Raw genomic sequence first — 25330 nt, 5'->3', positions numbered from 1 at the left:
ACACACACACACACACACACACACACACACACACACACACACACACACACACACACACACACACACACTTCCTCGATATCAGGCTAACTGATGGTTGAACAAGTAAAACTTAAAATATTGTAACTTACACACAATTACATGGATGCAATTACACAATTATTTTTTATTCCAGCTCAATCAACTGGCAGCCAGAGACTTGAGCTACTACATCTAGGTAAGTGTTGGCGTCAGTAGAACACCTCATTTCAACATGTATTGATTGAACATGTATTTATATTCATTTCTTACAAGGTAAATCTTACAAACTCTTCCTTAAATACACTACTTTGAAAAAAATATATAATCATTGGCACTTGACACTAATCAATGACTTTTGAATATAGATACAGTCCAACCAAGCCACCAGCTATTGCATGGTAAGTCGAGGAGATAAACATTCTAACCATTGTTTATCATTATCATACACATTATTATTAAGATGAAATGGGAAAGTACATCAAAGTACACCAAACCCCAGAAAACATTTCTAATAAGTAACTTCCATGAACAGATATGGGAATATCTAAAGTCGTGGAGCTGCTTTCCAAAGTGCTGGAAGAAAATAAATTGATGAAAGCGGAAATTACCAACCTGGGGAGTGAAGTGAGGGCGCTTAGGAGAGAGATGGTGAGGCCGGTAGCACCAGAAGCTGCCGCTTCGTCCATCAAGCTGCCTCTGAGGACAATGGAGGAGTTTCAATTAGCAGAGGCTGTTATGAGAGAAACCCCCTGCGAAAAACAAAAGATGGTAGGTACAAATCTGGACTACCCAAAAGCTAGTCAAAGTATACGTGTAAATTAATAAAACCATACCTCTTCTTTCCAGCCATCCACTACATCACTCACTATTTGTAGGAATTATCTTTCAAAACAAAATTAACACAGTGAGGAGTTCACCTAACCTAAATTGTTACATACAGTATCTCACAAAACCCTATGCCATTTTTTCAAATGTTTTAATGTATCTTCTCATGGGATAACTCCATAGACATGAAACGTTGATGTAACTTAAAGAAGTCAGTGTAGAGTTTGTAGATTACGATAGATTTATTGTCACTATGGGTGCAATGGTCATGTTCATAATTAAGTGTACTCAGTTATGTGGCCAGCTGTTTAGTTGTTAATGGATGCGTTTTTAGTCATATTCTGAGGACAATAAATCTAGTTCTCTACAATACGTATAATGACTAGTTTAAGTTATAATAAAGTTTCATGCCAAGGATTATCCTATGAAAAGATACAATAAAATATTTGCAAAAAGGGGAGGGGTGTAGGCCTATTCACTTTTGGGAGATATTGTAATTATACATGTTATAATTATCAATGTTTCACTTGTTTGTTGGTTTATTATGTCTTGTCAGATCTTAACATTCAGTCTAATTGGAGGGCACACTGCAGAAGAGGCCGTAAGAAGGATGTTGCAGAGTGGCCTAACAAATAACCTGGCGTGTCGCTTCATAGTGCAGTAAAATGAGACTGAGAGGACAGTGAAACCACTGCACTGCGCACCAGCGTTAAGGGTCTGTGGTTAGGAAACAAATTGCTGACTTTTTGCCTGGTGCACTATGCCATGGTGGCCATGGCCATGTTACAGCTTACCGTCGCCATGTTGGTAATTCTTGACCGGGTTTGTTTTTCTTTCTTTCAGCTGCACTCCAAAAACAGCTGCCAGGGACCACCCATATTGTTTTTTCAGGGACACTGAAGAAGTGGCTTAAATATGCACCGGAGAGAGAGGGAGGTGGAGGGAGGCGAACAAATGAACGCGATCAGGTAGGCCTATCGCTTGTTCCACACACCATGCGTCCTTCGACGGATGAGCGTCGCGAGTTACGAGTGCGACACTGAACCATGGACAGGTCTGAACGGACGGACCCAAAATGCATTTCGAGAGCGCATTGCTATGGAGCCACTTTCCTGCCATAATTCCAACCTGAAAAAAAAAGTTTCAAAGGCTTGTAAGTCTGGGTTTGAAAACTCAACCCCTTGTAAAAAAGGTTTTGCAACACTGACAAGAGATTATAACCTGAAAAAAATTCAGACTAAATTCAAACATCTGTAAACATGATTTTGTGTTCTATTTTATCTTCTTCATCATTTTCACCAACACATTTTCAAAGTTTTTCTTTTTTTCACAAACATGTTTTCAAAGTTCAAACAATATCACCAGCGCATTTGCAGAGTTTCAAATCTGGCACTGTTCTAACAGTGTATTTCATTGTTTCCCGGTTTTGAAACCTTGTAAATGGGATTCTGCAAACAGGTGTTCATACATTGAGAAATACGTTTTGAAAGGTTGAATATTTATTTTTAAAAACATGTAAAGGTGTACGTTTACGCCATTACAATGTATTTTTTCAGAAGTGACTTTTCAGAGATTTGACCACACAGGCGCAAGCTTTGAGTCACGTGAATATTGGCAGCGTTCTGTCGCGCATTCGTTTTGAAACTCCTGACAGTCAAAAAGGAAAACGTTCCTGGGGGCGGCACCATTTAGCTCTAAACCTATTGGTTGCTCTCGGCTGACGTACATTCCAATCACATGTGCCGTTCACCGGCCTGTGCGTGATTGACAGTGCTCTGCCAATGACAAGAATGTGATTGGAATGTACGTCAGTACATTCCAAGCGGTCAGACAACTATCATACCGTCGCAGTCCACCGCCCAGACTCCCCCATCCGCGCCAACACCCGCATGGGGAGGGACGAAGGATGTACATGCATAGACATCTTATATGTGTACATGTGCCGTTCACCGGGCTTTGCGTGATTGACAGTGCTCTGCCGATGACAAGAATGTGATTGGAAGGTAAGTCAGCCGAGAGCAACCAATAGGTTTAGAGCTAAATGGTCCCGCCCCCAGGAAAGTTTTTTTCTCTTCAGACTTGACTGTCAGGAGTTTCAAAACAAATGCGCAAAAGAACACTGCCAATATTCACGTGACTCAAAGCTTGCGCCTGTGTGGTCAAATCTCTGAAAAGTAGTGATGGGAATTTCGATTCACTTAGAAGATTCATAGTCATTTGAGTGAATCACTAAAAAGATCTGAATCTTTTGAGTCCTTTGAATCTGAATCAGTTGAAATTTTGTCGCTGAATGAGCCCAGCAGCCCACTCCCTAGTGCCTAATGCGCACGCTCACAGCAAACCACTGTAATGCAGTTTTCAGGATATCCAGGGGAAATACGCGAACATATTTGAATATTAAAAAGGATGCATTGCAAACATCGGAGATGTCGCCAACGTGACTGCTATCTGAATTAGGAAAAAAACGTATGGATTACAGTGTTTCCCCTACCATTGTTCAGGCCTGGCGGGCCGCCAGGCCAACGAGCGCCCACGCCAGGCCAAGAACCGGCCAAAAAAAAAAAAAAATTAAAGAGATTTTTTTTTTTTTAATTAAAAAAAAAAAAAAAAAAATGCAGTGTCACGCGTGCGCAGATGATGCCCCATCATAACGGACAATCTGACAGCATTAAGTTATATCATCATTAGCATGGCACCACCAAAAAAACGTAAAAGGGATGAAGGACAAAAAGGTATTTCAAGGTTCTTCCTAAACACGGTGCCAAACGAGAGTACAGGTGGGGAAGAAGGGCGAGTGACAGGTGTGGAGGAACAAGTCAGAGGGGCAGAGGGAGGAGATCATTATCTCCTCCCAACACTTGTCAGTGTTGAATCATTATCAACTTGTGATGGCTAAGAAAGTGTTTTATATGGAAATAACCAACAAATACTCTAGCATCCCGTGAAAAATGTATAACAAATCACACTATCAGCTCTTACCACCGGGCCTAAAATAAATTCTAGCGGAAACACTGGATTAATTTTTTTTCTCTTCGAAGCTCGTCAAACACAGAAATATTCTGAGAGTTCACATAGTCAGCAAACAACTTTATTTTTATTAAGCTACTTTCATTTTAGAATACAATCTCTCGTAAAATAATGCCTTTGTAACAAAAGAGTTTAACGATTTACATTCAGTACGAGCCCGACCCATTTAGTATGAGTCCGTTGAGTTGGTCTTTCACTCAACAGGATATGAGTCCGACCCATTCAATATGAGTAATTTGAGTTAGTCTTTCACTCAACCGGATACGAGTCCGACCCATTTCAACTGAGTCCTTTGAGTGGTAACCCTTCCTTTTACAGTCCCCTAATTACTAGGTATTTACCCGGTACATGCATGGTAAATTATAGTGTATTACTGGGTAATTACCACTGGTAATAAGAAGGTAAATACAGAGGTAGTTACCCGGTAAATACATGGTAAATCATAGTGTATTACTGGGTAATTACCACTGGTAATAAGAAGGTAAATACAGAGGTAGTTACCCGGTAAATACATGGTAAATCATAGTGTATTACTGGGTAATTACCACTGGTGATAAGAAGGTAAATACAGAGGAATTATCCGGTAAATTATAGTGTATTACTGTGTAATTACCACTGGTAATAAGAAGGTAAATACAGAGGAATTACAGCTGATGTACCAAGTAAAACCTCCACTATTACCCATCAACTCAACTAAGTAGCGTGTAGTTGTAACTGTTTTAGGTTGGTAATAACTCTGATATTGTGTACTTCCTAGGAAATTAGGCAACCAATTCTTAGAAAAACCTATTATCCAAGGTTTATGTTGGTAACAGCCCAAATTTAATGATGTACTATCTAGAAATTAGCATAGTACTTTGTACGTTCTGCGACGTTACCAAGTAAAACACGACAATTTACCCAGTAAGTAAGCTGAAACTGTACTGTAAAAGGAAGCCTCGTTTGTTTCCATGGTATTACCAGGTTCTACCATATAATTGTAATACATTATTCCCTTTCCATGCAGTCAACACAAACTTGTACCATGTACGTTCTGCGACGTTACCAAGTAAAACACGACAATTTACCCAGTAATTAAGCTGAAACTGTACTGTAAAAGGAAGCCTCGTTTGTTTCCATGGTATTACCAGGTTCTTACCATATAATTTGTTATACATTATTCCCTTTTCCATGGAGTCAACACAAACTTGTACCATGTACGTTCTGCGACGTTACCAAGTAAAACACACCAATTACCCAATTAAGCTGAAACTGTACTGTAAAAGGAAGCCTCGTTTATTTCCATGGTATTACCAGATAATTTGTAATACATAATTCCCTTTTCCATGCAGTCAACACAAACTTGTACCATGTACGTTCTGCGACGTTACCAAGTAAAACACGACAATTTACCCAGTAATTAAGCTGAAACTGTACTGTAAAAGGAAGCCTTGTTTGTTTCCATGGTATTACCAGGTTCTTACCATATAATTTGTAATACATTATTCCCTTTTCCATGCAGTCAACACAAACTTGTACCATGTACGTTCTGCGACGTTACCAAGTAAAACACACCAATTTACCCAGTAATTAAGCTGAAACTGTACTGTAAAAGGAAGCCTCGTTTGTTTCCATGGTATTACCAGGTTCTTACCATATAATTTGTAATACATAATTCCCTTTTCCATGCAGTCAACACAAACTTGTACCATGTACGTTCTGCGACGTTACCAAGTAAAACACGACAATTTATCCAGTAATTAAGCTGAAACTGTACTGTAAAAGGAAGCCTCGTTTGTTTCCATGGTATTACCAGGTTCTTACCATATAAGTGGTAAGACATTCTCCCTTTTCCAGGCAGTCAACACAAACTTGTACCAGTACGTTTCGAGCGACGTTACAGAGTAAACACGACAATTTACCCAGTAATTAAGCTGAAACTGTCTGGAAAAGGAAGCCTCGTTGTTTCCATGGTATAACCAGCTCGTACAAATAGGTTTGTACTGGTTATTCCCCTGTTCCATGCAATCAACACAAACCATATATGTTCTGCAAACATCGTTCACCAGTAGTTAGTACTTGGTAATTGTTATTATAAACCCCCAAACCACTGGGGGGGGGGTATGAAAGACTATTAAAAGTAAACAAAATCAGGGCTTATCTTTCAACAAATGCATATCTCACAAACAGCCTGACACTGAAGAATTGGCCAACAAAAAGAGCACCGTCCAATCACTCAATTTTAATTGTACTGATGGGTTTTCATAAAACACATGACAGTGTTATGGCAAGTGACCACAAGGAAGACTAACCCATTTGAATAAGTGGTGAATGCCATGCAGCAATCTGCCTATGGGAGCATCTTTGTGGTCATTCGCAAACCAATGAGTCCACCGATGAATGGAGAGATTGACTCTTTAGTGTCTTCTCGGTGAGGTATCCCTGCAGTCTGGGATGTGAAGGCTGACCAAGACCTGACCAGGTACCTCCAAATCTCCCTTCAAGAAGCAGAAGACAAGAAATAAACATTAGGACTGGCAATTAATGAAACATTTCTAGAACATAGTAGAACTCAAAGATTATTGGGTTATCAGTTTAAAGAAAGGATGCTGGTCCTTCTGGCCATTGTTTTGGTCATATGGAAAAGAGAAAAAAGGCATAGCCATAAATACAGTTAATAGGACGGAGGGGACAGGCCGTTAGCTCCGTTAGCCCTTTAGCATCGAGCTAGCGGAGCTTCTCGTCATTCAATAACTCGGACAGTGGTGGTAAAAACCTATAACACCCAATTTATTAAATATCCGGATTTAATCGGGCTCTCTCCCATAAGTAAAGTTATAGGACGGGAAGAGACGAGGCTCTGTAGCCCCGGTTAGCGCGATTCTAAAGGAGCAGCTCTACCGGAGCATGCCACCATCAACAGGTGCAAGTTAGCCTCCGGGTTGATAGTTCGCACGGTATATGCGGTTTACCACCCATCGGATTCATCAACATAAGTGCAATACATTACGGCTTAGTATAGTTGAGGACGGTGTAGGACACCGGATCGCGAAAAAAAGTCACAAACACATGTTGTCGCCATCAATGTCTGGGCAACAAACGTCATGTACGGTCTGGCTGCTACCTGTTTTAGAGGACCGTCACAAATTACACTCACCGACTGTTGGCAGAGACCGTACCATGGGAATTGTCACACAAATATAGTGGCAATATAGTTATCATATGCAGTTAATAGTGTAATATCGACAAAATCGGACAAAACTATATTTGAAAATTATTAATTGCATCCCGTTTAACAATAAGTGCAATATATTAGCAAAGTTTACCTGCAGTAAGTAGCAGCCCACCATTGGCAACTACTACTACAATCAGGTGACAAAATTTAGTTTGTTGTGATTTTTATGTTATTTTATATGATTTATTCCAGAAAACAATTCCATGGTAACGTCTCTGCCACCAGTCGGTGAGTGTAACTTGTTGACGGTCCCTAAAACAGTAGCAGCCAGAGAACGGAAATGACGTAGTTGCACAGACATCGATGCGACACATGTGGTTTGGGAGTTTTCGCGATACGGTGTCCTAAACCGTCCTCAACATACTAAGCCCGTAATGTATTGCACTTATGTTGATGAATCCGATTAGGTGGTAAACCGAATATCCGGCGAATATCAAACCGCAGGCTAACTTGCACCTGTTGAGGTGACATGCTCCGGTAGAGCTGCTCTTTAGCATCGCGCTAACCGGGGCTAACAGAGCCTGTCTCTTCCCGTCCTATTAACTGTACTTATGGGAGAGAGCCAATTACATCCGGATATTTTAATAAATTGGTGCTATAGGTTTTATAACAACAGGTCCGAGTTATTGAATGACAAGCTCCGCTAGCTCGATGCTAAAGGGCTAACCGGAGCTAACTGCCTGTCCCCTCCCGTCCTATTAACTGTATTTATGGCTATGCCTTTTTCTCTTTTCATATGACCAAACACAATGGCCAGAGGACCAGCATCCTTTCTTAACTGATAAACAAAATAATCCTTGACTTCTACATGTTCTTGTTGGGCAAAATAACCTGCTGAGCACATATAAATATAGCTAACTCCCACCCTAGCTTGAGGAGCACAACACATGGCAGTCACGTTACAATATAGTCAGCTTTTAACACATAACACAAACATGATAATATAGTCAGGTCAAGGCCAGAGCCAAGGCCCCATTTCCCAAGCAGGCAAATGGTAGACCACGACGTGAGAGCCACATTAATTCATCACACAAGAGATACTTCGATCACACAAGAGATACTTCAAGCATCACAAGAGATACTTCGAGAACAAAGGAGACACTGAGGAGCTCTTCCCCGTTAGTAGGAAACACAAGAAGAGACACTTGCATACACCAGGGCCTGAGAGCCAAGGTCAAGCAAAAACACACAGAACCACACACACCTCATCAGAGGAGGATACAGTCATAAAACTGTATCACACAGGATCTGAAGCCCCTTCCTTCTTCTGAAGCAACCGTCCACGGAGGCGAAGCTCCGGAACGAACCATCAGCGCGGGAAATTAGGGACTTAGACAGATTCGATTTCTCACGCTTTATGACTCTGTATAACCGTTGCCACTTACTTATAAATCCAAGTCCTCGGGCCGACAGACTTTATTACCTCTCCGTCTCATTTTATCTGATCCAGTAACTAGACAGACCGTTTTTCCCTTCATTCTAGAAATGTTCATTAATTGACAGTCCTGATTTTTATTTTCTTGTCTTCTGATTCTTGAAGGGGAGATTTGGAGGTACCTGGTCAGGTCTTGGTCAGCCCTTCAAATCCCAGATGTGGAGACTGCAGGGATACCTCACAGAGAAGACACTAAAGAGTCATCTCTCATTCATCGAGTGGACTCATTGGTTTGCGAATGACCACGAAGATGCTCCCATAGGCAGATTGCTGCATGGCATTCACCACTTATTCAAACGTGTAGAGGTTGAAGCAGTCTTCCTTGTGGTCACTTGCCATAACACTGTCATGTGTTTTATGAAAACACCATCAGTAGGGATGGGAATTGATAAGAATTTCACGATTCCGATTCCGATTCTGCTTATCGATCCGATTCTTTATCGATTCTCTTATCGATTCTCATGGGTGAGAAAATATATAAGGTGTTTGTTTGCATTACATCTCTTAATATCTGATCAGAAGTGCTTCTAGTATTAGGAAATTGTACATTTTCAAATCAATTGGTCTAGAAGAAAAAATATATGTTTTGCTTTTTAAGCCCAAATGCCATCATTATGTGCCATACAACTAAAAACAGCCAAGTAAGAGCTTGTGCCTTTTGGAATTCTAACAGTGCTCATTTGCATTCAACTTGTAACAAAATTAAGCATTGATTAGACAGAGATTTATTAGATGGGCCTACCTAATAAACCGTTGGAACACATAAGACCGGAAACCATAGGCAATGCCGGTAACAAACCCCGAGAGCCCAATCCCTATGAGAGCTCCCCACGCTTACGGCCATCCGGAGGCGACAGAGCTGTTGGTCCGTGATATTATATATACAATTATAATATAGTATATCACTATATTATATACTATTATATATTAGGAGCTCCGGGAGTCGCAACGGCAACAATCAACTTTCTCCTCCAGTACCGCGGTTCACCGGACTGCTTGCACTGAGGTTTGACGGCTGAACGCGGGCATTGGCTGTTACGTTACACATGTCACTCATGTTATCACGCTGTTGAACGCTGATTGCTGTATCACGACAAAAAACTTGTCATCGGTTTTCTCCCGCGAAAAACTCGCCCTTATACGCGTCTCTATGTTCACTTTGTAGGGGATCTTGTCGCCCCGTCGCGTTTGGTGTGAACGCACAATGCGATTCTTCCTCGCGGCGACATGGTTGCTGGCGGTCTGAACCAAATCAAAGCAGCGTGTGTGTGACGTCACGACGCATTTACCGCGACCGAACCGATAAGCGAAGCGTTAATGACAGGCTTGCTAACGATTCCAAGGAATCGGTTGACTCCGAACCGGTTCTGAACAAGAACCGGTTCTCGATTCCCATCCCTAACCATCAGTAACATTTAAATTGAGTTGATGTGGACGGCTCTTTTGTTTGTCAGATTCTTCAGTGTTCAGTGCCTGTTTGTGAGATATGCATTGTTTGAAAGGATAGCCTTTGATTTTGTTTAATTTTAATATGTCTTTCATCACAGTGTTTGGGGTTTTATAACAACAATTTAAAGTGCTAACTACTTGGTGAAACGATGTTGCAGAACATATATGGTTTGTGTTGATTGCATGGAAAAGGGAATAACCAGTTTACAACTTGTATGGTAAGAGCCTGGTAATACCATGGAAACAAACAAGGCTTCCTTTTACAGTACAGTTTCAGCTTAATTACTGGGTAAATTGTCGTGTTTTACTTGGTAACGTCGCAGAACGTTCATGGTACAAGTTTGTGTTGACTGCATGGAAAAGGGAATAATGTATTACAAATTATATGTAAGAACCTGGTAATACCATGGAAACAAACGAGGCTTCCTTTTACAGTACAGTTTCAGCTTAATTACTGGGTAAATTGTCGTGTTTTACTTGGTAACGTCGCAGAACGTACATGGTACAAGTTTGTGTTGACTGCATGGAAAAGGGAATAATGTATTACAAATTATATGGTAAGACCTGGTAATACCATGGAAACAAACGAGGCTTCCTTTACAGTACAGTTTCAGCTTACTTACTGGGTAAATTGTCGTGTTTTACTTGGTAACGTCGCAGAACGTACATGGTACAAGTTTGTGTTGACTGCATTGAAAAGGGAATAATGTATTACAAATTATATGGTAAGAACCTGGTAATACCATGGAAACAAACAAGGCTTCCTTTTACAGTACAGTTTCAGCTTAATTACTGGGTAAATTGTCGTGTTTTACTTGGTAACGTCGCAGAACGTACATGGTACAAGTTTGTGTTGACTGCATGGACAATGGAATCTATCTATTATAAATGATATGGTAAGAACCTGGTAATACCATGGAAACAAACGGCTTCGTACCCAGTATTTAAGAAGTTGTACCATGACACTAGAGGAAAACTTCCTGCAGAGGTTGTTACCAGGTAAGTAATTCCATGTGGTAAACTGAATAAACCCTTTCTAAATGGGTGTAGCTATGAATAATAACTAAGAAAAAGTATTTTATTGGAAAGTACTATGCTAATTTCTAGATACATCATTAAATTTGGGCTGTTACCACATAAACCTTGGATAATAGGTGTTTCTAAGAATTGGTTGCCTAATTTCCTAGGAAGTACACAATATCGGAGTTATTACCACCTAAAACAGTTACAACTACACGCTACTTAGTTGAGTTGATGGGTAATAGTGGAGGTTTTACTTGGTACATCAGCTGTAATTCCTCTGTATTTACCTTCTTATTACCAGTGGTAATTACACAGTAATACACTATAATTTACCGGATAATTCCTCTGTATTTACCTTCTTATTACCAGTGGTAATTACCCAGTAATACACTATGATTAACCATGTATTTACCGGGTAACTACCTCTGTATTTACCTTCTTATTACCAGTGGTAATTACCCAGTAATACACTATGATTTACCATGTATTTACCGGGTAACTACCTCTGTATTTACCTTCTTATTACCAGTGGTAATTACCCAGTAATACACTATAATTTACCATGTATGTACCGGGTAAATACCTAGTAATTAGGGGACTGTAAAAGGAAGGGTTACCCTTTGGGTAAGTCTTTCACCCAGCCGGATACGAGTCAGACCCATTTCATCTGAATCCTTTGAGTTAGTCTTTCACTCAACCGGATACGAATCCGACCCATGAATTCGCTCAGTCTATGGATCTGGATCTGTGTACAGCTCTGTCTACAGGAAGTTCTTATTCAACCACGCAGCTGGCAGCTCCGGGTCCGTATGCTTAATCTAAGTTACTATGCAGATGAAAAACGGATGTGTTAATGTTGTTATAGACCTACAGTTTGATGACATTCGTGCATTGTTTTAATAATGTCGTCCGTAGCAGCCAGAACCGAAAGATTCGGGTTAATTGAGACCACGGACTCGTGACTCATGGGTGAATGTAAGGATTCGGATCTTTGAATCCGATTGACTCAGATTCAACCACCACTACTGAAAAGTCACTTCTGAAAAAATACATTGCAATGGCGTAAACGTACACCTTTACAAGTTTTTAAAAATAAATATTCAACCTTTCAAAACGTATTTCTCAATGTATGAACACCTGTTTGCAGAATCCCATTTACAAGGTTTCAAAACCAGGAAACAATGAAATACACGGTTAGAACAGTGCCAGATTTGAAACTCTGCAAATGCGCTGGTGATATTGTTTGAACTTTGAAAACATGTTTGTGAAAAAATAAAATACTTTGAAAATGTGTTGGTGAAAATGATGAAGAAGATAAAATAGAACACAAAATCATTTTTACAGTTGTTTGAATTTTTCTCAGGTTATAATCTCTTTTTTCAGTGTTGCAAAACCTTTTTTACAAGGTGTTGAGTTTTCACATCCAGATTTACAAGCCTTTGAAACTTTTTTTTTCAGGTTTGAATTATGGCAGGAAACTGGCTCCATACAATGCAAGTGACGCATGGTGTAGTTTGAAACAAACCTCATTCAGTCGTATTGCTGGACTCATTTTGTAGCCTATACCGCTTATGTTAATATTCCTCTATTTATTTTCAGGCGCCGCAGGATCCTCGACCATGAATGAATGTGTGTGTGTAAATAATAATTATATCGTTAGAATAAGTAGGGTTAATTGGGTTTGGGTTGTTCGTGTTCGGTTATCACGTTGTGTTGTTCATTATTGTCGCCACCGTTGTTGTGTCATGTTTGTTTGTTGGGTGCTCTATGTGAGAGGATTTTAATAAAAGTAGTCTGCGTCGAGGGGTGTACGGGGTGCAGAACTACAGTTAAATAAAGCCTGACTGTGCGTTTCTTGGCCGCCGCTACAATATGTTTGACAACAATAGCCTATGTTCTGTGTATTCATATACTCATTAGAGCCTTGAAGGAGATTCAGTAGCCTAAAAATCCTAATTTAATTGTAGAGTCATATCATGATGTCCTTTAAATAAATCAGTGAGTGAAGAACCAACATCGACCAAAATTCTACCATAATCACTAGTTGAATAAAGGTTGAAAAGGGATCGACGTGCCGTCGTCGGTCGCCTTCCATTCAACGTTGAATCGACCTGGAACAGTATGAGCAAACTGCCGTTGAATCGACCTAAATTCGACCATAATCACTAGTTGAATAAAGGTTGAAAAGGGGTCGACGCTCCGTCGTCGGTCGCCTTCCATTCAACGTTGAATCGACCTGGAACAGTATGAGCAAACTGCCGTTCAATCGACCTAAATTCGACCATAATCACTAGTTGAATAAAGGTTGAAAAGGGATCGACGCGCTGTCGTCGTTCGTCTCCCATTCAACGTTGAATCGACGATGGACAGTATGAGCAAACTGACGTTGAATCGACGCCCGGTCTCAACGCTGATTCAACATGTTTTGGTTGAAAATGCGGAGGTTGATTCACCGTTGATTCAACGCTCTTTTGCTGTCTGGGATGCGTTCTATATTATACTCACTATCCAGGAACATCAAGTGAGTCGTGTATTCAGGTCAGTGAACACAAGAAAAGCCACTGGACCTGATGGAGTGCCTGGCGAAGTAATCAAAGCTTGTGCTGATCAGCTGGCAGTGGTCTTCACTAAGATCTTCAACTTGTCCCTGACACATGCCATCGTCCCACCATGTCTCAAGTCGGCTACCATAATCCCTGTCCCCAAAAATTCAACTATCAATAACCTCAGTGACTACAGACCCATTGCACTAACACCAGTGGTTGCAAAATGTTTTGAGAGGCTTATGACTCATCACATCAAAGAATGCCTCCCTTCAACCTTTGACCCATTCCAATTTGCATACAAAGTAAACCGATCAACTGATGATGCCATCTCTTGTGATGGAAAATCCACATGTTGTATTGTTTTGGTCTATGTATGAATTTAAGTTTTGTAGCTATTCTGTGTAATTTAAGATAGGGCCTACGTTCTACTCCATGCGGGTGATTTAAAGTGTAAACCGTCAAGGGTTGAGTGATGCATTTTTATTGCCTGCCTGTTCCTATGTTTTCGTGTCTTGTAAATCACCTTCCATGCAATCCTTTGATGTATGGGCCTGTTTCCTAGACCCCCTGGCTAGCGTCAACAAAGCCAGGGGTTTAGATGGCACGGCCGCTACCCCCTCCAATGGCATTCCCCACAGCTGCAGTTGTAAAGATAACCATCTGGTACACAAAGGCTTTTGGTATTGGGGGACCACCCCCTAATAAACCCAAACGAAGTGAATAAGAACTCATTGATTGGAAGACTCAGTGGACTTTCCTCTAAGCGTGTCTTTAGTATATGAAGTAACACGCCGTGAGAACTCCCATCTGAGATTATTGTAATGTATGCCCGTTTTATTGTTTATTGATGCATGTTGTGATGTATCTTTGTTTGTACTTTTATTACAAATATATATAACCACTAATTGCCAACAGTATTGTGTGCTTTTTGCATCTAAATATCTCATCTGCTTAGACGCAATATCTGATACAGAAATTGCCACGACACTCTACAGCCCTCCACACTGCACTCAGCCACCTGGAACACCCGGGGACCTCCGTAAGGATGCTCTTCGTCGACTGCTGCTCGGCCTTTAATACCATCATCCCTGACATCCTTGTGAGCAAGCTAGCTGCCCTGGATTTCCCCCCCGCCACCTGTGCCTGGATGAAAGACTTTCTTACAAATCGTCCGCAGTCTGTTAAAATTGGCACCCACAGCTCCTCCACCCTCATGCTCAGTACGGGTTCTCCACAGGGCTGCGTGCTGAGCCCACTCCTGTATGCCATCTACACTCATGACTGTACTCCCACCCACCCCACCAACACAATAGTCAAATTCGCGGATGATACGACTGGTGGGGCTCATAACCGGAGGAGACGAGTCGGCCTATAGGGATGAGGTGCAGCGGCTGGTGGAGTGGTGTGCTGCAAACAACCTGACCCTTAACACAATAAAAACAAAGGAGGTAATAATGGATTTCAGGCGTCACAGAGCTGACCCCGCCCCTCTCCACATAAATGGTGACTGTGTGGAGAGAGTCTCCACCTTCAAGTTCCTGGGAACTCACATCTCTGAGGACATATCCTGGTCAGCTAACACATCAGCGGTGGTGAAGAAGGCCCAACAACGACTCCACTTCCTGAGGGTACTCAAGAGAAACAAACTGGAGGAGAAGCTGCTGGTGACCTTTTACCGCTCCACCATCGAGAGTGTGCTGGCCTTCTCCATCACTGTGTGGTATGCTGGCTGTACAGTGCAGGGCTGTACAGTGCGACAGTTTTGATCGCATTTGCTATTAAAATATATAACGTGCGAAGATAAGTCCACTTGCACCAGTGCGAAAGGGTGAGAAGGACCCGTGCCGAAAAAAAATACGTCTTTCTGTACGAATTTCAATGGCACTGCTAAGGGCGAGTGTGTGGGAGCATGATGGGAGCGATGCATGTAGGGAAATGTATTTTGAATTATAGGCTCGCCAGTTCCGCTGAACTACGAAAAAACGACATTTCCCGAACATTCGCACATTGAGGAAGAGGCTTTGTAACGGTCGCGGGAAATTCACTTTTTAAGCAAAAGAGAAAAATGAAAAGGTATTTCTCTGTATTCGGAAGTTCTTCTTCATCAAATAAAGATGGAAACTTGGAAAAAAATCCACGTATGGAAGAGATTGACTCGGCAACCACAAGCACGGAACCGGCACCTTCGGACGAAGCCGACTCCACCCATGATTCCGTCTCGGCCAACGGGAAAACGTACAGGTTTAACCCCCAGTGGTTAAAAACGTTCAATTGGCTGGTCTACGACCAATCCAAGAAGTCTATATTGTCTAATTTGTAATAATTACTTAATTTTGTTGAATGTGTTCACCACTTCTGGCTGCTGATGTTTTAAAAGAGGCTCTCATAGTCACTTTACTGTTTAATATGTGCATTGTCACTTTATTGTTGTTAAATTTGTTGTTTGTCATATTGTGTTACTTTTGTATATACAGTACACGTCCTATTCTGTTCATATAGTTATATGCTAGCACCAGTGCTACCATTTTAAAAAGTAAGCGTACAGCCCTGCAGTGGCTGACAGGAAAAGGCTGCAGAGGGTGATAAGGTCAGCTGAAAAAAATTGCAAGATGCACTGCGCTAACGACGTCGTAGGATTGTAACTGTCTACTGACACGGTGCTGAAATGGGCTCCGTAGGAGGGGGAGACGCAGGAATGTCGCAGGAAAATTGTGTTAAAAGGGTTAAAATATCTCCCCATCAAGGAAAACAGCAGAGTAGCCTACGAAAAAAATTGACTGCAATTATATAAATGCTAAAGACATTAAAACACAATTGATTAGGCTTAAGCCGACATATATCAGTCCTAATCCTGAATGCACTGTGCGTTTCACGGCATTTTCCCCCCTGAAATAATTCCATATGACAAAAAATTAAAAATAGCTTGTGTGACAACTACATTTATCTTAATGGGCTGATTTCTGAAACATGCTTTGCGCAGCAAAGAGAGCCGACTTAATCTGATTCCGCATAAAGTTTCCTTGATTGATCATTTGATTGGCTATAGAAGACCCTCCGGAAAAAGGGTAAGGCCTCTAGAAAATGGCGGAGAAAGGGAGAAAGAGGAGGTCTTTGTTTAAGGCAGAAGAGCTTAACATTCTGCTGGAGGAGGTGGAGGCCAAGGCTTATTATTTGACCGCTTCAAAGGTGCCCACACCAACAAGCAAAAAATTAAGAAGTGGGGAGAAATACCAGAGAGAATGACTGCGCTCACTGGCATCACTAGGTCCGATGTGGATGTCCGAAAAAAATGGCAAGACTTTGTAAGTCTAACGAAAAAGAAAGCGTCTGAATGTTGACAGCAAACTAATTTGACTGGTGCGGGGGTGAACACGGCGCAGGCCCTCAACGACGAGGAAGAGCGAGCAATTGGCCATCATAGGCTTCTCGGCCTCCCGCGGCATCCCCGGGGGAATGGATATCCATGCGGGTATCCCGGAAGAGGGAGATCCTTCACGTGAGCAATGGCAGGAGGATGATGAACCCAGGATCGCCCACCAGTCCACCTCGGCTGCCCCCACCTCCCTCGAGGTCTACACTGACGCAGCAGTCATACAGCGCTACAGGCTGCCCAGGGAGGCCATCAGACAGCTGCTTGGGGCGATCAGGCAAGACCTCAGACGTGCTACAAGGAGGAGCTTTGCGCTCACACCGCAAGTGCAGCTCTTGGCCGCCCTCCGATTCTACGCCACAGGGAGCTTCCTGCAGGTGGTAGGAGATGGCCAGGGCCTATGCTTTTGACGCCTGGGTTGCCACTTGTGACATGTTGACATAACGTAGGACTATTAACATTACAATCAAACGTAGGCTACCCCGAGAGGTAGGCCTATAGGCTATACCTTAATGACAATAATGTGTTATCGATGTTTAACGTAGCCTATTGAGGATATGTTTCAATTTAATGTAAACTATCCAAGAGGGAGCCTAAATAAATAACAACAAATATGTTGAGAACAAACCTATTTGCAATATGTTCAATAAGACCTAATCGGGTCCCCCGTCTATCTATCTATTATCTAGCTTCATATATTGCCATTGAGGGATTACATTGTAACGAGTTGAAAACCCCATGTGTTGAAAAAAGTAGCACACCGGTACCCTTTTGCGTCAGAAGCTGAAGCCAAAGTCACTGACCGTTCGTCAAAAATCGACTCACTCTGAGTGAGAATGTGTTGTTTTGACACATAGGGCGAGTGGGGTAATTTGTGCCAAGGGGCAAGTAGTGCAACTGTCACACCAAATTTGTACCGGCGGCCAAATTTGTACCGGGTACGTAATCAGTTGTCCGTTGCCAACAACAGATTACGTAAGGGGTTGTCCGTTGCCAGGCAGGTTTCAGAAAACATTCCCGTTCATGTTGCCAAAGACGAAATAACATAATAGAGATAACGGATCGCTGGATAACACTTGTTTTTACTTTATATTTGTATTGTATGGAATTGTTAAACGAATATAGCTTGTAAACTGAGTGTATAAAGCAGGTTTCAAAAAACATTTGCGCTCATGTTGCCAAAGACGAAATAACATAATACAGATAACGGATCGCTAGATAACACTTGTTTTTACTTTATATTTGTATTGCATTTAATTGTTTGATCGAATTTAGCTAGTAAATTGAGTGTTTAAAGTGTATCATAGTCTAGCTAGATTGTGTTAATTTAATTGCCTTAATTTAATGACAGACAGACAGACAGACAGCGCTTACTGATGACGTATCGACACTTGACGTATCGACACAAGCCAACGGACAAAACCCGGAAGTGTTGTTTATAAACGGTGCTCAATCAGTTTTGGCTTGGATTTCATTGAAAGGAGCACGTTCTCTCACAAAGCCATTGGAAACACGTCTAAAAGCACTGATGAATGCATATTTTTATTTTCAAATATGTTAAAGTAAGGATTGCCATTGTTAATGTTAGATATTAAGACAGTATTTTCTATTAACTGAAAATGAAGAACTTGGACAGTCATTTTATTTGCCCATACAAAACAGAATAAATAAGACAATACATTGATACAACTGAGGAACAGCTAAATGTAAATCCATAAAAAACGGCATGTTTAGATCCCATGGTGAATTGAGGATGAATTCATGAATGTGTTCATATTAAATATTCATCCTATTCATTGAAATTGATTTTTTTTATGGTTTTTCCAGATGTTCAATGAATTGTATCCTTGCCTATACAACTAATAACAATAAATAATGTAACATTTTCCTCGTTTCCACTAGGGGTATCTTTGCTCTATAATTTAACAAACATCTGTAAAATATAAAAAATGTCAAGGTAGGCCTATAAGAATGTGTTACCACATTCGTGAATATATCCTCAATCGGCCGTGGGATCAAATCATGATGCCATGATGACACACACTATTATACTCTCTCACATACACTATTATACTCTCTCACATACACTATTATACTCTCTCACATACACTACTATTCTCTCTCACATAGGCAAGGCAACTTAATTGATATAGCACTTTTCATACACAAGGCTCAAAGTGCTTCACATATAAACATTGTCATACAATAAAAGAAAAAAATAGATAAGTAAAAGAAAAACATATGCAAAGAAATGGGTAAAATAGAAAAAGGCATTTTAATATTAAAATAGAAAATAAAGGCAAAGTTAAAAAAGCTTTTTAGAAAGTGCAATGTACACTATACACTAATATACTCTCTCACATACACTACTATACTCTCTCACATACACTACTATTCTCTCTCACATACACTACTATACTCTCTCACATTCACGACTATACACTCTCATACTTACATGTAAAAGGAGTTTAATAGTTTGAATGAAACGGAAGTGAGTTTGAATGAAACGGAAGTGAGTTTGAATGAAACGGAAGTGAGTTTGAATGAAACGGAAGTTCGTTTGGATGAAACGGAAGTGAGTTTGAATGAAACGGACGTGAGTTTGAATGAAACAGAAGTGAGTTTGAATGAAACGGACGTGAGTTTGAATGAAACAGAAGTGAGTTTGATTCCTCGGTTCCTGATGGGGTGGGCCGCCTGTCAATCATAGTGGCACTGGCCCACATTGGTCCCTATGCGGCTCTGTGCCCGCCGCCTATATTATCTAGTGGGCTTGCTGCTTTGAAAGTAAAGCTAGCACCACCAACTCAAGAGTAACAAGGAACAATTAACCACTTAGTGTTCGGGCCATTTTTGGCAATTTTTTTGTTTTTGCACTGCACCTACTCTAGAGAGCACTGCTCCTTCATAGTATGACCTCTAATGACATGCTTGGTCTCTTTGGAAAGCTGATAACCTGTAGAATTTTATGACTTTATCAGAATAACTGTATCATGTACTCTCGCAGTGCTGGGAAGACTATAATATTAGAGTATAGTAGTATGCTTTGTAGTATGCTTTGTATAAGATGGCTTGTGCATATACACAATGTAATTACACTAAAATAATATTGATATTCGATTTCTGCGGACTCTTATGAACATTTCAAGACCCAACATGAAGTATCAACTCATTGCTAAGGATATCCAAAACGACGATAAAGTTAGAATGCACCAAGGGAGGAGGAGGGTGAGGGGGGCTATTTTGACCTAAGACACTAGGATATTTTTTATCTATATTCGCCAAAAATATCTATTCCACCATATGGTTGACATTGGATGACATTCCTGAGATGCTAAGCTTTCAAACGGTGTATGACATGGCTATAACACTCAACTGTATGATGCCGAAAATTGACCCAGCATGTTGGGGGGAAGGGCTGGTGTAACGAAAACTTGCCCGCCGGCGGGATTTGACCATAAAGTGGTTACATCAAGCAGCAGAAACAACCGTGGCAAAAAGATGTCAGTGGTATTTCTTCTTATTTACTTTATTTTCCACGGTCACTTTTTTTTTGTGGAGGTAAATGGTAATGAGGAAACCCTTCCGTTTCATTCAAACTCACTTCCGTTTCATTCAAACTCACTTCCGTTTCATTCAAACTCTCCCGTTTCATTCAAACTCACTTCCGTTTCATTCAAACTCTCCCGTTTCATTCAAACTCACTTCCGTTTCATTCAAACTCTCTTACACATACTCAGGGGCGGCCGGCCAATAGAGGGCGATAGGGCGCCGCCCTCCTTGAGTCAAAAAAAGAAAAAAAAAGATAATATGCCTAATATTTTTTTTTAATAATATATCATATGTATATATTTTTTAGTGATAATGATGCTAACCAATACATTTTGTAAAAAATTAAGATCGCCCCCAGCGCTCTCATTGACTTTCATGTAAAAGCTTTTTTTTTCAAACTGCAAGCCCTGCAATGCATTCTCTATGGGTTCCGGGAGTGCTTGCACTAACGTATTTCCGTCATATCATACGTACACTACAGTGAACGTCACGTGGTGCTTTGCCCCCGCCACCGCAGTCACATTCACGATCGTCATGGCGAATATTACAGCTCAGAGCAACTCCATAATTTCATTTAGAGAATTACCATTTAGTCGTCGAAGCAATCAGGAAAAATTGGCTGTTAAACAATTAGGACCACCCCGACCAAATTTAAATATAAAACAAATATCAAAGAAAGGAGGCAAGTCGTACACCAGGGGATTTTCGCGGTGCTGGTACGAGAGGAAAAACTGGCTAGCAGGATGCGAGGTAGCCAACGGACTCTTCTGCTACCCCTGCGTCCTCATCCACCCTGATGGCTGCACCACGGAAACACCTTGGACTACAACAGGTTTCAAAGATATGCATCATCTGTCCGAAAAAATAAAAAAGCATGAAACATCGAGGATCCACATGGACAGCTGCTTAAAACTGTCAGCGTTTGGGAGCGTCAACATTGCTACGCAGTTGGACGATGGCTACAGGCTAGCACTGCGTCGGCACAATGATGAGGTGGGAAAAAACCGCCACATTCTGGGCCGCCTGATCGACGGTGTTAAGTTCTGCGGTGTATTCGAGTTGGCCTTGCGAGGCCGAGACGAGAGCGAGGGATCCAGCAACCCCGGAATTTTTCGAGGATTGGTACAGTTAATTGCATCCCTAGATGAAGTTTTTGAGGAGCATTTAAAAACGGCCACCGTCTTTAAAGGCACATCCAAGACCATCCAAAATGAGCTGCTCGACTGCATGGCAGCTGTCATTAGGGCACGCATTACGGAGGAGGTGAAGTCGGCCAGCTTCGTTGCGAAACAAGCTGACGAAACAACGGACGTCTCGACTCAGACTCAGATGGTCATGGTATTGCGATACATTGATGGGAGCCATGCTGTTCAAGAGCGTTTTTTTGAGTTTGTCCCCCTCTCGTCTTCAACGGCTGACTCGATTGCCACTGCTATTATGGAGAGACTGAACAGTCTATTCACCGAGGAAAAGAGGGGTAAACTCATCGCGCAAGCATATGACGGGGCCAATGTGATGAGAGGAGAGAAGGCTGGTGTGCAGCAAAAAGTGCGAGAGCATTACAAAAATGCACATTATTTACATTGCTATGCACACCAGCTGAATTTGATCATGCAGCAAGCCACTTCTCAGGTCCCAGCAGTGAGGGTTTTTTTCTCGGATCTGAATGGCATTTCTAGCTTTTTTAGTCGGTCACCCAAACGCACCACCATCCTCGACCAGGTTGTTGCACGGAGGCTGCCAAGAGCATCGGCCACAAGATGGAACTTCAACAGCAGGGTCGTGAACACAGTCTATGAGAACCTAGATGACCTCATAGAGTGTTTTGAAGCCATCAGGACAGACGGCTCATTTGACTGCACCACAGTGAGGGAGGCATCTGGCTACCTGAGGATGCTGCAGGACGATGACTTCAAGTTTTTCCTGCATCTATTTCATCAAATCATGCCTCACGTTGACATTATGTACCAACAGCTGCAGAAGAAGGACATTGATGCAGTCTTCATCAAACGTGCTCTGCAGAGCTTCACAAGCAGTGTTCAAGCCATACGGTAAGATAAGTTACACTTTATTGTCACCATGGGGAAATTTGTCTTGGGCACAGTGAATGATTGATTCATTAAAAACTATTAACTATAACTATTGCACTAGAACTTGGGAATAAGGTGCAGGTGCTAAAGTATGAGTGCTAAAGTTAAGTACTTACCTATTTATTGCACATTATTCTATTGCACGTTCTATTGCATCAGCTTAATGGAGGCCAGAACAAATGATCATTTTAAGCGATTTGATTTGCATCTTAATACAGATTCTTCTGCCTGATGGCAGCGTTTCATATTCAGGGAAACTATATTATTTGCCTTTTTCCTAACTGCCTTTTAATATAGGCTCTGTAATGGCTCGTATAGGATATCTTAAAACAGGACAAAACATACTATTATTACTGGTATTCTAAGACAGGAACTGTAGGTAATTGCATTGACATACTGTATACGTTCATATACTAACACACACTCTCCTTGTCTGTCTGTTTCAGGGACCAGAGCTCATCTCCAGAGCAGCAGCAAGTAGCAGCAGGAACTACAGGAAAAAGGAGGGCCTTGGGAGAGCAAGACAAGCAGAGGCTGTCTAAGGAGGTAGATGATTTTGTAGTTTTGTTTGTTTATTTTCTTTTTTTGTTCTATTTTTCTCTCACTTTCACTTCTTTGCATACCTTACTGTATTGTATTCTAAAGTCATGCAGACCTCCTTTTTAAGGCCTCTGGAACCTAGTGTTAAAAAAATCACCCCTTCTGTATTTACAGTTACATTCAAGGATGGATGGTGGCAGTGTTTTTAACTCATAGTGTACTTCCAATTTGTGATACACTCTCTTTATTTTGACAGGTCTGTGACACCATCTTGGGCCATGCAAGCGAGAGGTTCTCTTTCACAAGCCACCTTGTGAGTGGTGCAACGCTGTTACAAGGAGACCTGTTTGAGCAGTACTGCCATGTGTTCCCTGATGAGGCTCTGAACACCACTGCCAAGGCATACCCCATGCTGAATAAGGCGAAGCTCAAGACTGAACTGTCCCTTATCTACGAGAGTCCAGATTTCAAGGGCTGCAGTGGTGCATTGGCACTCTACCAGGTTCTACAGAGGAACAACCTCCACGAGACCCTATCTGAGACTGTGGCTCTGTTGAACATCCTCATAACCACTCCCATGACAACTGCTGAAGCTGAGAGGTGTTTCTCGACCTTAAAGAGAATCAAGACATTCCTGCGAAACTCAATGGGACAGGATCGTCTCAATGCTCTGGCCATGCTTTCCATGGAGAGGGAACTAGTCAGGAACATGCCTGATTTTAATGAGAGGGTCATTGATCACTTTGCTGCTTTGAAAGAGAGACGAGCAAAATTTCAATACAAGTGAGAAATGTTGTTTTAATGTTGTTGTGTTGTTGCACTACTCAAATGTTGAATTGGAAATAGCTGTATTAATTGCATATCATTAGCCATTTTTTTTGTTTGCTTTGTAATGTACATGTGTCTTATGGGTAAATTCTTGTTAAATAGCACCCAATGTTTTGATTATCACCTTGGATCATTCTTGTTTTAGGAATACTGTAAATATTGCAATGAGTAGGCTATGCCACTAGTTTTTATATATGCTGTCATCAAGTTGTGTGATGAGAACTGTAAATATTATAATTACTAGGCTATGCTAACATCCATTTTTTTGTTAAATCAGAACACAACTGCTGCACTTAAAATAAATGTTATCAGATGGAGAAAGAGTATTGTGATTTATTGTAAAGCAGTCTCTTTTAACTTTCCGAGGTATTTAAGGAGGCAAAATGGTAGATGAAAATATACCGTTAGATGACCACAGTGGGATAGTTCATTCATCAGCCAAAAGCATGTTAACATTCACTATGAACTTGATTTAGCTGTATCAAAAAAATCATATAGAACATGCAGTCGATGTCTGATGTTGCCATTTAGCTGTTCGATGAGGTAAGCAGAAAACAATCTGATTGTACCGTGGATCTTAGCCATCATCGCAACAATTGCCCCCCCTGAGAAATTTGTCAGGAGCCGCCACTGCACATACTACTATACTCTCTTACATACACTACTATACTCTCTTACATACACTACTATACTCTCTTACACATACTACTATACTCTCTTACATACACTACTATACTCTCTTACACATACTACTATGCTCTTACATACACTACTATACTTTCTTACATACACTACTATACTCTCTTACATACACTACTATACTCTCTTACATACACTACTATACTCTCTTACATACACTACTGTTACGTATTTTAAGAATCTAAGCTACCCACACATAGACCCAATGAAGCAGGACCAAACATATAAGCCGTAAATACTATACATAGCCACAAGGGGAGCAAGACCTTAGGAAGGCTGCTCCACCACAGAAGGCATCACCTGAAGAAGCCGAAGCCATTACGTTACCCCGGCCACGCCCACTAGGCCACGCCCACTTGACGGTCTCTACCTGAGGACTAGAGGTAGAGAGCGGCAGAGATCAATAGGTAGACGGCGCAGATAGCCACCCGGGCCTAAGCCCGGGGGGCTTGAAGTAGATCACGGTATTTTCCTCTCACACGTGTTAGATACAATTCCCTCCGTAGTCTCCATTTACCATACCGAAACATGCCGACTTTATAACGAATAAAGTGAGTTAAAGTGAAGCAACCCGGGATTGGACTACTTTCTTCAAGAATATGCAACACTACTATACTCTCTTACATACACTACTATACTCTCTTACATACACTACTATACTCTCTTACATACACTACTATACTCTCTTATATACACTACTATACTCTCTTACAT

The 25330-nt window shown here is 41.3% G+C and overlaps 1 long non-coding RNA gene across 1 annotated transcript; it reads left to right on the top strand.

Annotated features, from left to right (window-relative positions):
* The first annotated feature begins 245 nt into the window (after window positions 1-245).
* LOC130378958 (uncharacterized) lies at window positions 246-12622 on the top strand. The gene is made up of 4 exons (XR_008895024.1): window positions 246-416; window positions 551-786; window positions 1400-1811; window positions 12591-12622. It is a non-coding gene; the product is annotated as an uncharacterized LOC130378958 (long non-coding RNA).
* The last annotated feature ends 12708 nt before the right edge of the window (window positions 12623-25330 follow it).

Source organism: Gadus chalcogrammus, unplaced genomic scaffold (assembly GCF_026213295.1).
Source record: "Gadus chalcogrammus isolate NIFS_2021 unplaced genomic scaffold, NIFS_Gcha_1.0 GACHA125, whole genome shotgun sequence".
NCBI classification, from domain to species: Eukaryota; Metazoa; Chordata; class Actinopteri; order Gadiformes; family Gadidae; genus Gadus; species Gadus chalcogrammus.
Note: the sequence above shows the minus strand (reverse complement) of the source record. Positions and strands in the feature narration are given on the sequence as shown.